Source organism: Protopterus annectens, chromosome 13.part0 (genome assembly GCF_019279795.1).
Source record: "Protopterus annectens isolate FY-2018-M chromosome 13.part0, PAN1.0, whole genome shotgun sequence".
In the NCBI taxonomy this organism is placed as follows: Eukaryota; Metazoa; Chordata; order Ceratodontiformes; family Protopteridae; genus Protopterus; species Protopterus annectens.
In genome coordinates, this window is record NC_056747.1 from 804,705,300 (window position 1) to 804,718,706 (window position 13,407).

Genomic DNA, 13,407 nt, shown 5'->3' on the forward strand with positions numbered 1-13,407 from the left:
TGAACTAAAATGGAGTCATAACAGTGTCTGTTGTTGAGAGACCTGAGTGCGTGTGTGATGTGGCGGATCCTGGTACCTGACCTACAGCCGACAGTGACTTTTTCCTTATCCAACCTGGTGAGCGGGACATGTGTGTCTCACATAACTGAGTCACCTATGACTAACATGTTTGTTTTTGTGTAATGCCTTAGGGGTTTTGACTGGTGTGTGACACATTATATGTACTATGTTCTACAGAGGATGTATTATGAATCATGCTTGTGTTTGGGAGGTCTCTGATGTTCAGGTAAGCTTCTGGTAAGGAACTCCATCTATGTAGGTTTATGTGTTGTTGATTTGGTAGGTGCAAGAGATGATGCTTAGTATCAAATGACCTGACTGGTGAGCAAGAGGGCCTGGATTCTAGGTTCTTGATATAGATGCATCTCTCACATAACAAATTTGTGTGGACTAGAAGAAGTGGGTTGTCAGTGTACATAAGGCAATTGCTACAGTCTCTCAGGATGGCCAGGTCAACGAGGCTGGCTGGAGAAACTGTGGAAATTGCCAGTCCATACTGCTAGGTAAGCTGATGTGGTCAGAAAACGGGAAGAACCAGGTAAAGTAGAGGACAGGAGAAGTAGACAAAAATATGAAGGGCTAATGTGTAGGATCTATGTTGGTACTTCAGGAGTTTTGCTCAATGTATCACCTGTCAGTGCGGGACAATAGTGGGAATTCAACAATAGAGCGCCAGCAGAGTACTAAAAGAAAATTTGCATGCAGAAGCATTTGCATCCATAACCAATGGTGCCCATCACTGCTCAGCAGTGAGCAATGCACATGCAAGTAAAAACCTGTGCAAACGCTGTGCTTATGCAGCAAACAAGAGCAAACTGATTTAAACAAATTTACCAAAACTGAGTCCTGTTCTTCAGTGGGTATTGGGGGTGAGTTTTTTTTTTTTTTTTTGAGGGCTTTCAATAAAACAAAAAGGCTTGTAAGAAGTGACATAGGCTCAAATGGATAAGACAAGAAACAACTGTATAAAAGTTCAACCTGCCAAACAGTGTATGCATGTAACTAGACAAACAAAAAAGGGGTTGTACATAAAATGTGGGAAAAATAACTCTTTAATGCAATGATGCTTTCTGTAATATCTTTAAATGTCAACGGTCTCACAGATAAATACAAAAAAGAAAGAGTAGTGAACTATAACAAAAAAAATGTAGAGTGCAAATAGCTATGTTACAGGAGACACACTTAGAGAGATCTGAACACGTGAATTTGATAAAGATTATCAGGACAGCTACTCAGCAGAATACCTACGACAAAGGAAAAGAGAAATACTTATATTATGTACAAGAGGAGCTCCAATAGTGACAGAAGAGGATAAAAAAGATGATAATGGCAGATTTGTAGCGCTAAAGGGCTACTGGTAAAGGAGGAGGATTACACTGGCCTGTATTTATATTCCACCTAAAACTGCAAGAAAATTCTGGGAGAAATCATCAGTTCTCAGCAAGGAATATTACTTATAGGTGGGGAATGGAATGTGATTTGCAGCAGTGAAGATGCGTCTGTGGGTCCAGAAGGGAAAGTATAACAAAGGAGGGTAGATTTTTGAAGAAATTTATGAAAACATTTGGCATGGAAGATGTGAATTCAGTAATAGGAGTTCAGAGCAAATCTACGTATTATTCCCAAAGATATAAAAACTGGGCTAGGCTAGACAGAATTTACATTTCACAATAACGTGCATTTAATTGAAGGCCTTGATATGCATCAGTAACTATTTCAGATTATGCGCCAATAATAACTAAAATAAAAATACAGGGTAATGAAATAAAAATGAGACACTGGTGCTTTCCCACCTATGTGTTGAAAAGAGAGGAATTAATAATGAGCAGTAATAAATGTAGCAGAATAAATGCAATTGTTCTTAGAACAAGCAGAAAAAGCAAAATAAAGTAGGAAAAAACACAAATACATTAAAAATAGCTGAATAAAGTGCAATTTTTAAGTGAAGTGGGAAGGGAGGAGACCGAAGATATTTCAAGGTTAAGAAACTGGGGGGTGGGCCTTCCCAAATGATCTCTCTGTACTCAGTAGAATGAGCTGATGAGATTGGACTGGGAGTGTTCAAAATCAGATTTATACTAGGGGCGGGAAACTCAAAAGCCACCAAGTTTAAGAATACAACACCAGATGGGTGGCTGGGTGTGAAAAATAAAATGCAGACAGAGATCAGCAATATTCAGGCAGAGTACAGCAAACAAGAACTCCAGCTAAATAGAGATATTTCTAGCTAAACAAAGGATGCTGTTTCTCAGCTCCTCCCACTATGTTATTGATGTTATTCACTGTTTGCAAAGGAATTGTTTGCTAACTTTCTAACTGACCCAAGACAAGACCACTTAAAACTCCAACAGAACAGAAAATGTAAAACAAATGTAATACAAGAATAAAATACAAACTAGAGGTAACAAAACCTTAAATGAAAAACTTCAATTCAAAATAAAATGCAGGCAGAGATCAGCAATATTACGAGAGAGTACAGAAAGCAAGTCCAACAAGCATGCTAGCTAAATGAGGAATGCTATTTCATAGTTCCTTCAACCAAGTAGCTGATGTTATTCACTGTTTGCAAGGGAATTATTTGTTAACTTTTCTAACTGACCCCAACCAAGACCTCCAACAGAACAGAAAACTTAAAACAAAAATCTAATACAAGAATAAGATACAAAATAGAAGAAATCAAATGTTAAATTAAAAAGTTAAATTCAAAATAAAACACAGACAGATGAGCAATATTCAGGCAGAGTGCAGCAAGCAAGCCAAACAAGCACTCCCACTAAATAGACTAAATGCTACTTCTCAGCTCCTCCCACTACGTTCCTGATGTTATTCACTGTTTGCAAAGGAATTCTTTGCTAACTTTTCTAAGTGACCCAAGACAAGACCTCTTAAAACTCCAACAGAACATAAAACTTAAAACAAATATAATACAGGAATAAGATACAAAGTAACCAAACCTTAAACAAAAAATTTCAAATCAAAATAAAATGCAGACAGACATCAGCAATATTCAGGCACAGAACAGCAAGCAAGCCAAACAAACAAGCCAGCTAATAGAGATATTTCTAGCTAAATAAACAGGACACGCTGGAGGGATAGATTCCTGTCCCAGAGACTTCCTATACTGTAGAACAAGCTACCCATCTATGTCAAGCAAAGTTCTTCATTAGCACTCTTCAAGAAAAATCTTGATGAGTGTATGGGAAATAGGAAATATACCCCAGGGATCACTTCTGTCTCTCTGCTGGACAGTGGCACAGGAAAATAACTTTCTTGGGTGGTGTAAGCTATGGTACCTTGCTGGCTAGGCTTACGTAGGCCCTTGAGCAGATAGCCTAGTACCTACCTATGAACCTATAAATGAAGAATGTTATTTCTCAGCTCCTCCCACTAATTAGCTGATGTTATTCACTGTTTGCAAAGGAATTCTTTGCTAACTTTTCTAACTAACCCTAGCCAAGACCTCTTAAAACTCCAACAGAACAGAAAACTTAAAACAAAACATGAACATTTTGGGAGAAATCAGCTTTCTGCAGGGATTATTATTTATAGGTAGAGACTGAAATTTGATAAAGAATTGAAGGAATTTTCCTGGTAGGGAAAGAGGGCAAGAGTTAAGTGGAATAAGTTGATCCTTCCAACAGTACAAGGTGGTTTAGGTTTATCTGATTTGAAGGGATGTTTTATAGCTATACAGTTCAGGCTCATATACATAAGCAGCAGGTTATAATTCAAAGTGGAAAAGGATGATGATGAACCAAGGTAGAAGTTCAAGAGAGAGAGAGAGAGTGGGATTTTGGATGCAGATCCTTAAAAAGAATAACAACCACCATAAAGATTATTACATTCATAAAGTAGCAGAAAGTATTCTAAGAACTAGGCCAATACGACAATGGAGAAAGGAGATTTTGCCAAAAGGGATGATTGCAAGAAGGGGTACAAAAATAGGCAAGAGGGGGCTGGAATTTACTGGAAAAACCAAGCAAAGGAATCAAAATATTGGTAACAAGTAATTCAGCAGGAAAGGTAATAAAGTGGGATGAGGCCAAATAGACAGGGGCTAGAGACCGCCTTCCCTACCAGGGCTTGATCTGACAGTACAGGCAAAGAGAAAGGGATAGGGGAATTTTAAGTAAAATACCTGCTCTGGTAGAATTTTTAGATGAATCTGGAACAGAGGCAGTTGTTAAAAAGGGGTAATTAATATGGCATATAAAATACTGCATTACTGCATGATCACTAAAAAAAATTAGTCGAAGGAGGTTAGAAAAGATTGGGAAGAGAGACTGAAAAAAATTTACAAGAAAACAATTGAAAGACCTACGTATGGCTCCCAAGTATGCAACCAAGTCCAGAAGTTTTACGATCTTTGCTTGAAAGTGTTTACATAGTATTTTAAAATCCTTAGCAGACTTCACAGATTTTTTTCCTGAGGTAGATAGCAAATGTTGGAAGCATGATGGAAAAGAAAGAGGTAACTGGGAACATATGCATTGGGAGTGTAATGAGTTGGCAAATTTTACAAATTCCCTGCAGACTAATCTATCAGAAATATTGGGTAAGCAAATGGCTATAAGTAAAGAAATTATTCTTTTGAGATGGGATACAGGATCAGAACTGCCTAGACATAAGTAAGGCCTTATTACATTTAATTCTATAACTGCTAAAAAAGTAATTACTAGAAAATGTAAATCAAAGTCTACACCAACTGTATTTCAGGTAATGATTATTATAAAAAGGATAAAATAACTGGAAGGGGGGTTCTTTAGAAAAGGGAAGGGGCAGACTGCATAGAAGTAAGTGGAACTGTGGGAACAATACATACGTAGAAATGTTCAGGAGGAGGAGGAGTGAGGTTTAAGGGAAGGAAGGAATTCAGCATTTTTTGTAATGTTGGACTGATGATAGTAGCAAAGAAAATTTATGTGATGTATACCGTAGTTCAATGTGGTGAGAGAGGACATGCAGGTGGTTGGTGTGACAGAGCAAGATGCAGAGGACAGGAAGAAATGGAAACAGTTGATCTGCTGTGCTGACCACTAATGTGAGCAGCCAAAAGAAGAAGAAGACGACTGTAGTTCAACGGTAAATGTTAAAATGGTGTGTTTTCTTTTCTTTTAATATATGTTTGCCTATGTCTTAAGTGATCATTTTATAAATGTGTTTAAAAAAAATCATATGTACTGAAAATCTAACTTCTAAGCTAGTCTATCTACAGGATACACTGACTTGGCAAGTTAGCAGCCTGAAAAATGTTTTAAACTGAACTGAGATGCATTAGCAATTCAGGTAAGTACAGAAACCAGTCAACATGGGAGGCAACAAGAAGCTCAGCAGTTTTGAGGGGAAGGGAGGAGTCCTAGATCTGCTTGGAGACTGACACTTGGCAGAGATCAAGTGATAAGACAGAAAGACAACCTATGAGCCACAGCACATACAGTACTTGCTTTGTAAGCAGCTGTTTACAGGCTTGCATACATCAGTGGGCTGCTATGGCAGACCACCCCTTGTCAGTGAATATACAAGGATGCCAGGTTGTAAGGTTAGTGTCATACAGCAGAAAACTCATCTCTGCTGAATGCCATGAGCAATACTTGACTTCCACCAACACCACCATGCCAATGAGCACTAGGAAACTGAAGGCGTGAATGCATTGAGGAGAGTAAAGTCTAGATGGGCATGGGTGGAAGCTTTTAAACTACACTTCTTTCACAGCCATAGGGACACTGTAGGGCCGAGAGGAATTTTATACACACACCCTCCCCGGTTTGTGTGTTACATTATTTCAAAACTGTCAGAAATCATGACTAGACTTGAAGATAATTGCGGATTAACAGCTTTAAGGCCAACCACCATGTGACTGTCCACCTCTCTACTTTAAGTTTACATGTTGGCTCTTTATGATCACTCCCATCAGCCGCATAATGTATGTGACTGGAAATGTACTTTCAAAAGAATGCGAGGAATCTGATGTAATGACCAATTTGTGCAAGGAGGGTGCCATACGGGACCTCTATTTGCATTTAAGGATACCATAATGAATCTGTGAAATAAGCAGGATACAGTCAGACTTGGATGTCTAATCCCATTTGGATTTATGTGCCCAATACCTTCTCACATGTATGCTTACAAATCATTCAATAGAGTGCAAAATATAATATATATTTATAGAGAGAGAGAGGGAGTCTGCATGAAGGCTTGAATACAATCTACACTCTCATAAGACAAAAAATCACTGTGAAGCAAACTGCCTACTACAGTTCCCAGGAACTGAATCATATGACTAGAAATTAACAGACTCGTCTCATCCTGCCATAATTCCCAGGAGTACAAACACATCTAAGAACTGTTTACTTGTGTCACAATTATTACTGATATTCTTAGGGGAAGACCTAGAGATCTAGGAAAATAAAGAACTGTCTCTGACATTTGTGTTTCTATCTTGTCCACTGGGTCCCACATAGCTTATTTTTTTACCCCTTTTGAAAACACTCCCCACTTTGGGTCTGAAGCGTCTGTGGTGACTGAATTAAGGGGGAGGGAGGCAGAAAGGAGATTGGAGGACCTGGATTGCAAGCATTCTGGTCTATCCACCATATAATCTCCTTTACAAATACCAGAACTGGAATCTGAAAAGCCAAAGGGTATAGCTGCTGAGTCCAGGCTGATCATAGGTTCCACCGTATTTTCCTCATGTGCAGTATGGCAAAGGACAGCATGATCTTTGCCATGTACCCTAGAATTTTCCGAAACTTTCCTGCAGATGTTTGGCTTAGGCTACAGAAACTTAGGAAAAATTATTGACACATATCCACTTTGTCCATGGAAAGAAGGCCCTTCCCAAGACACAGTCTAACATACAATCATTCTGTGTCACAGGATGAGAGAAGACTTATGCAAATTGATTTGAAAGCGCAGATTAAGTAGAGGTTCCTGAACAGTTACTAAAGACTGTTGACATCTGCAAACACAAGACAATAGTCCAAATATGGAAAATATGAATTCCCTGAAGTCTGCAATAAGCAATGGCTGGAGCTAGGCAATTTGTGAATACCCTTGCTGCAGTGGAAGAGTCCAACAGCTAAAACAGAGAACTGGAAATCTTAAATGTCTGAAATGTTAGCAATAGAAATTGATGGTAGGCATCATTTAGCTTTAGCTTTAAAACAAAAGCTAGGTGAGGTATCAAAGGTACAAGATTTTGAAGTGCTAACTTCTTAAACTTTACAATCTTCAAAAAAAAAGGTTTAGGGCAGAAAGGTCCAGCATTGGCCTCCATGATCCTTTTGCTTTGTGAATTAAAGTGACAGGCACTGATTATATGACCCTCATTGAAAAGAGCATATTGTGCAGAATGGGAGGAAGAGGAGAAATTTGGCTCCCTAGGCAAAGTAGAATCACCTGAAAACATCTCAATGACATTTATGTGCTTCTGTCTGTCCACTAGGACCCACAGAGCTTGCATTTTTACCCCTTGCAACAAGGATTCCTATTGCCAGGAATATCCCTGTTGGACTGCAGTCAGAACCCATATGTCTGAGACCATCTAATGCTACAAGAGAAGATGGAAGTTTCAGAGACACAGAAAGATTGCAAGGGTGGGACAGAGGGGGTACCTAAACAGGCAGATTGTCATGCTGACTGAACAGGGATGTCCTTGAGATTTGGAGGCTTTTCCTTTCCTTTTTGAGGCTCCTATTTTTTAATGTGGATAGTTGATCCCTTGCTTAAATTGTTTATTGAAAAAGTGGGCTGTGGGGGGGGGGGGGACTATCATTCGGTTTAAAAACAGAAGGTTGAGAAACGTAAAACACTCCTTGTATCAATTATCCCCTTGCTAAATTACAAGTGAAAGTTAAACACTTACCATAATGACAGACCACTTCATTAATGTCCATCCAATATAACATGTGGGTCATTGAGCTGCTTGTTGGATCCAACTTGGCAGCATCAGTGCTCCAGCCTCGAGTCCCTTAAGAATTTTCCTTCCCATAATGTACCAGTCCCCCTTAGCAACCTGACAGCAAGTTTAATACTTCAAGACCTATGTATCACCATACTGCCTGAAAGAAAATCACTGCTTTTTTAAGACAATTCCTAAGGGTTTACAACAGGAGGAAGGGGAATGGAGGGAGTTTTTTTTTTTTTTTAATCGAACAGACATGAATGAAAGGATCTATCATTATGGTAAGCACATAACTTTTATATCCTATTCATTCAGACCTTTAGATCCCAAGTGGGTCAGAAACCCAAACTATGATCAATGCAAGGTGGCCTTGTGATAGGAGAGCCATCAGGATACAGGCACCAAAGGATGCTCTAGCCCTGCACAAGCAATCCAATTTATAAACGTTTGATGAAGGTATGCATGGAAAACCATGTGCCTGTTTCACAAATATTGCCTAGTGAAAAGAATCTAAAGAGTGACAGTAGAAGTTGCAACAGCACTAGTGGAGTAAGCCCTTGGCTTGATTGACAATAGTCTTGTGTGCAGCATAAAGGAAGTGCAATCCAATAGCCATCTGGAAAGGGAACCTTTAGAACCTTTCTGCCCAAGAAATAAACAGCTAAGCATCCTTTCTGAATAATGCAGTTCTGTGAAGGTAGAAACAATTGTTTATGTGCATCCAAGGTATTTAGAATGTATTTTCCTTTGCTTGAATAGTTAGGAAAGAAAACTGGCAAAGTAATAGGCAGAAAATGTTTGATTCAGAAGCCACCTTGGGAAGAAAAGATGGATTCATTTTCAGCAACACCCTCTCTGAAATAATGGGCATGGAGGAGATGAATGCATGGAGTTCCGAAATTCATTCTTCTGAAATGATGGCTACTAGAACAGCAGCTTTCCATGAAAAAAATTTTAGTTCCACAGATGAAGCTGGTTCAAAGGGATACTTAGAGCTTTTAAGGCCAGGTTTAGATCCCAAAGTGGGACCAGATCATTGATTAGAGGGGTTTAAGCAAGAATGTTCCTTTGAAAAACGTCTTACAAAGTTTATGGGATGCTAGTGTGCATTCTTGAAACCAACAAAGAAATTAAAAATAGCAGCCAACTGTACATTAACTGTGAAAAAATTAGAAACAGAGTTGAGCAGGCTATCTAAAAAATGTTGGATGTCTGAGATTGGAGCTGAATAGAAGCTGAAGTTCTCAGGGTATAACAGTGTCAAAATTTTTTCCATTTACTACAATAGACCCGATGGGTAGAATCTTTCTGGGATGCTGTCAGGATTCTTATTACCTCTGTACAAAGGGATTTTTTATCATTGACCATTATTGGAAGTGGAAGAAAGTACAGTTGTGTACACTTACCATAAATGTAGATGTTCGAGTGTACTCACTGTTGCAGTCATTACATTTGGGTTATCTGCTTGCAGGCAGCCCTCAGTCGGCCTGATTAACAAATTCTTGGGTCCTGCTCAGTTGCTGTCCCTTCTTCCATGACGTCAGGTCGTCAGGGGTATAAAACATGCAGCCGACACCATTACATCAGTCTTTCTTGCCATGCGGTGCCCGAAGCAGAAGCAGTTCGCAAGTGTCGGTCGGCAGACTCCTGAAATTTTCTTTTTCGAGTTTCAGAACCAAAGTCTTCAACTAAAGCTAAGTACCCCGTTGGGGAAACTTTTTCTTGCTCCTTACCGATGTCAGTAAAAGTTAATAATTGCATTACATGTGGAAAGCAAATACCTCATAAAGATTTTAATTCATACTGTATTCCTTGCCTACGCTCTGACTACAACGTACCTTGCTTTCGGTTTTCTGCTTTATTTAATCCACGCACTATCTGTCGTCGGTATATTTTTGCCTCTAAATATTTCGGTTCTCAGTTTAATTATCCAGAAATGTCATCGGTTAGCCATCCGACTACTAGGATTCCGAAAAAATGCAAGATAAAGAAAAGAGACAGGCCGCCGAGGTCCAAAACTGCCAACAACGCTTCTCCTAAGCCAGTCGCCAGTTCGCTGGTACTCAGTGATGCGCTTTTGCGACCCCTGATGCCCGCTACGTCTGACTCGCAGGCCTCTACTGAGACCCATTCGGAGTCCGGTATGCCACAAAATGCTTTAACTATGGAACCCGCGGATGTCTCTACCTTGGATGGGTCTGGAGCCGCTGTGCAGGCACCAGCTTCTGAGGGTGTATTCAGGCCTACGGACTTGCATATTAAATCGACACCTCCTTCATTACTTAGGCCTAAATCTCGATCCATGTCTAAAAAACCAATGCCCAGGCCAGGTCTCTATGCCTAAAAAACAAATACAAATGGCTGAAGATCTAATAACTCTAATCAGGGGTAGCCAACCCCCCCCCCCTCCCTTCTAAGAGGCCTAGGACTGAAGTTGATTATGAATCTTCTGATCAGGATTCTGTTTTTTCTGACTCTTCTGATGATCTGGATTTGCCTTTATCTACTTATGAGGATTCTGATGCAGAGGACTCTATTCCCTCTGCTTCCCCTCCAGAGGATTTTTCTTTTGGTGACACCTTACATACTCTAAGGGAGCATTTCCACTGGGAAAGCCAAGATTTTTCTGATTCAAAAAAGAGGCTTAGGGATTTCCTTCTCCTACCTCAGCATAGGCCTTTAGCTATTCCTCCTGTACTAGACATTGTTGATGATGCTTTTTTCGGAATCTAGTTTGGCCCCTGATTCCCTGCCGCCTCCTGCTCCCAGAAAACCTGACAGATGCTACAGGGCCCCGAGTCCCACAAGTTCCTTTTCAAAATTCCTATTGCAGATCCAGAGACTATTTCACAGGGGCCGAAGGGCATTAAGGCTTCTACTGCTAAAAATCCTACCCCTTCTGATAGAGACTCCAGGGCACTGGATAGATGGGGTAAAAAGGTTTACACTTCTGCAACCTTGGCCATTAGGGCTTTGAACTGCCAGTTTCATATGTTAAAATATCAGCAACATGTTACTGGACTGCTTAAACAGAAAATGATGTTGATTCCTGACTGTGTGGAAAATAAAGAATTACAGGATTTAATGCATTCTGCCGAACAAGTTGGAAAACATACTTTGCAATGTGGTTTTGATTCATTAGAGGCCTCTTGCAGGGCTGCTGTTACTGGGTCTGTGCTCAGAAGGCATGCTTGGCTTAAGGAGCAATCTTTGCCTGATCATGTTAAAGCTAAATTGTTGGATGTGCCTTTAAATCAGGACTGCCTGTTTGGCAACAAGGCTGAGGAAGTCCTTAAAAAGATGGAAGCTAAAGCTAAATCTATGCAAACTGTTAAAGATTTTTTACAAGTTCAGCTTCCTAGATATAGTAGGCACTGGCCCTCTAAGAATTGGTCCTTTCCAGTCCCTTCCAGGTCTTCACAAGCCAAACCCAAACACAGCAAAAAAGTACAGTTGTGTACCTACCATAAATGTAGATGTTCGTGTGTATTCACTGTTGCAGTCATTACACTTGGGGTTATCCTGCTGGCAGGCTACCCGCAGTCGGCCTGAATCCCAAAGTCCAGGTCCGGCGTCAGTTGCTGTCGCCTCTTCCCTGACATCAGTGCACCAGGGGTATAAAAGATGCAGCTGATGCAATTTTCTTCAGTTTTTTTTGCCCCAGATGTCAGGTGCCCCCAAAAGGGTAGGCTAAAAATTCTGCTTATAAAAAAGCATGCACTAACATAAACATTACCTTCATCTACAAGCAAATACACCACATAGGTTGTACAGAATAGAGAAGCACAGAGAAGTCCCAGCAATGAAAAGGGGGATGGAGGGAGGGTAACCTGGACTGCAACAGTGAATACACTCGAACATCTACATTTATGGTAGGTACACAACTGTACTATGTTCATCATGTTTCACTGTTGCAGTCATTACACTTGGGATGAATCCCAAAGCTGAGGTTGGGTGGCTGGGCCTAAACAGAATTAGGAGTGGCTATGAGACCCTGCAGAACTGCAGTGGCAAAGCCTGCTCTGGATTTAGAGTAAAGAGGTAAGTAGTAGTGCTTTGTAAAAGTGTGCAGTGAAATCCAAGTTGCAGCCTCCAAAATATCCTTGGTTGGTACTCCTCTGAGGAAGGCTGCTGAAGTGGCTGCTGCTCTGGTAGAATGTGGCCTAACGCCCTTAGGCAGTGATTTGCCATGTTGTGAATAGCAGAAACGAATGCAGTGGCCTATCCATTTTGAAATAGTCTGCTTTGAAATAGCCTTTCCTTGTGATCCTGCAGCATATACCTCTAAAAGTTAATCAGTCTTTCTGAAAGCTTTAGTTTTGTCCAAGTAGAAGCGTAGCTGTCTGTATATGTCCAAAGAATGCAAAAGTCTCTCCCCTTATTCTGTGGGTTTGGATAAAAGGTAGGGAAATGAATAGTTTTGGTTAAGAGCCACACTGGACACTACCTTAGGCATAAATGTTGGGTTTGTCATTAGAGAAACCCTGTCCTGATGGAAAATAATAAAAGGTTCCACAGCCATTAATGCCTGTAACTCTGAGACTCTTCTTGCTGAAGTTATTGCTAGGAGCAGAGCTGTTTTCCATGATAAGAACTTTATGTCGGCTGTATTGGCTGTCTCAAAAGGAGGCAGTATGAGCTTTTCCAAGACAAAATTGAGGTCCCATGTAGGCATTGGTGCTCTCCTTGGAGGTCTTATGTTTTTGGCCCCTCTGAGGTACTGCCTCAGCAGTGGATGCGAAAAAATAGGTGGGTCCGTATTGTAATGAGCTGAAATGGCAGAGGCATGGATCTTAATTGATGAGAAGGATAGGCCTTTGTCCAGCATCTCAGTTAGGTATTGTAAAATCTGAGGAATATTTGGTACAAGTGTATCAATTCCTTGTGCCCGGTTCCAAGCACAGAATCTCTTCCATTTTTCTGCATGAGATTTTCTGGTGCTGGGCCTCCTGACCTCCAAAATAACATCCATAACTGCTTTAGAGAGAGGTGTGTCCTGAGTGGTTATAATATCTGCCATGCAGCCAGATTTAGTGTTTTGAGTTGGCTGTGCAGGATGTGATTGTTTTGTTGGGTCAGCAGATGAGGAATTTGAGGTAACGTCCAGGCTGGGCTTGAGACAAGTTCTTTAGAATTGGATACCAGTGCTGGCGTGGCCAGTCTGGGGCAATCAGTATCATTTTTGGCTTCTCTTGTCTGACCTTTAGGAGTACCTTGGGGAGGAGAGGCAGTGGAGGAAAGGCATAAACTAAGGGTTTTCCAGCTGAATGACAGAGCATCCACTTTCCATGCTTGTTTGTGATAAGTCCTTGTGCAGAATCTCTGTAGTTGGCAGTTGTTAGGGGAGGCAAATAGATCTATGTCTGGGCATCCCCATTTCTTTATTATCATTGTGGATCTAGTTTCCACTCATGAGGGTCCATGAGGTTTGTGCTTAGTTCGTC

At 40.5% G+C, this 13,407-nt stretch overlaps 1 protein-coding gene across 1 annotated transcript in view; it reads right to left on the bottom strand.

The window, feature by feature from the left end:
* Window positions 1-13,407, bottom strand: part of TUBD1 (tubulin delta 1) — a 405,148-nt gene that overhangs the window by 45,417 nt on the left and 346,324 nt on the right. The gene's annotated exons all lie outside the window — the stretch shown is intronic.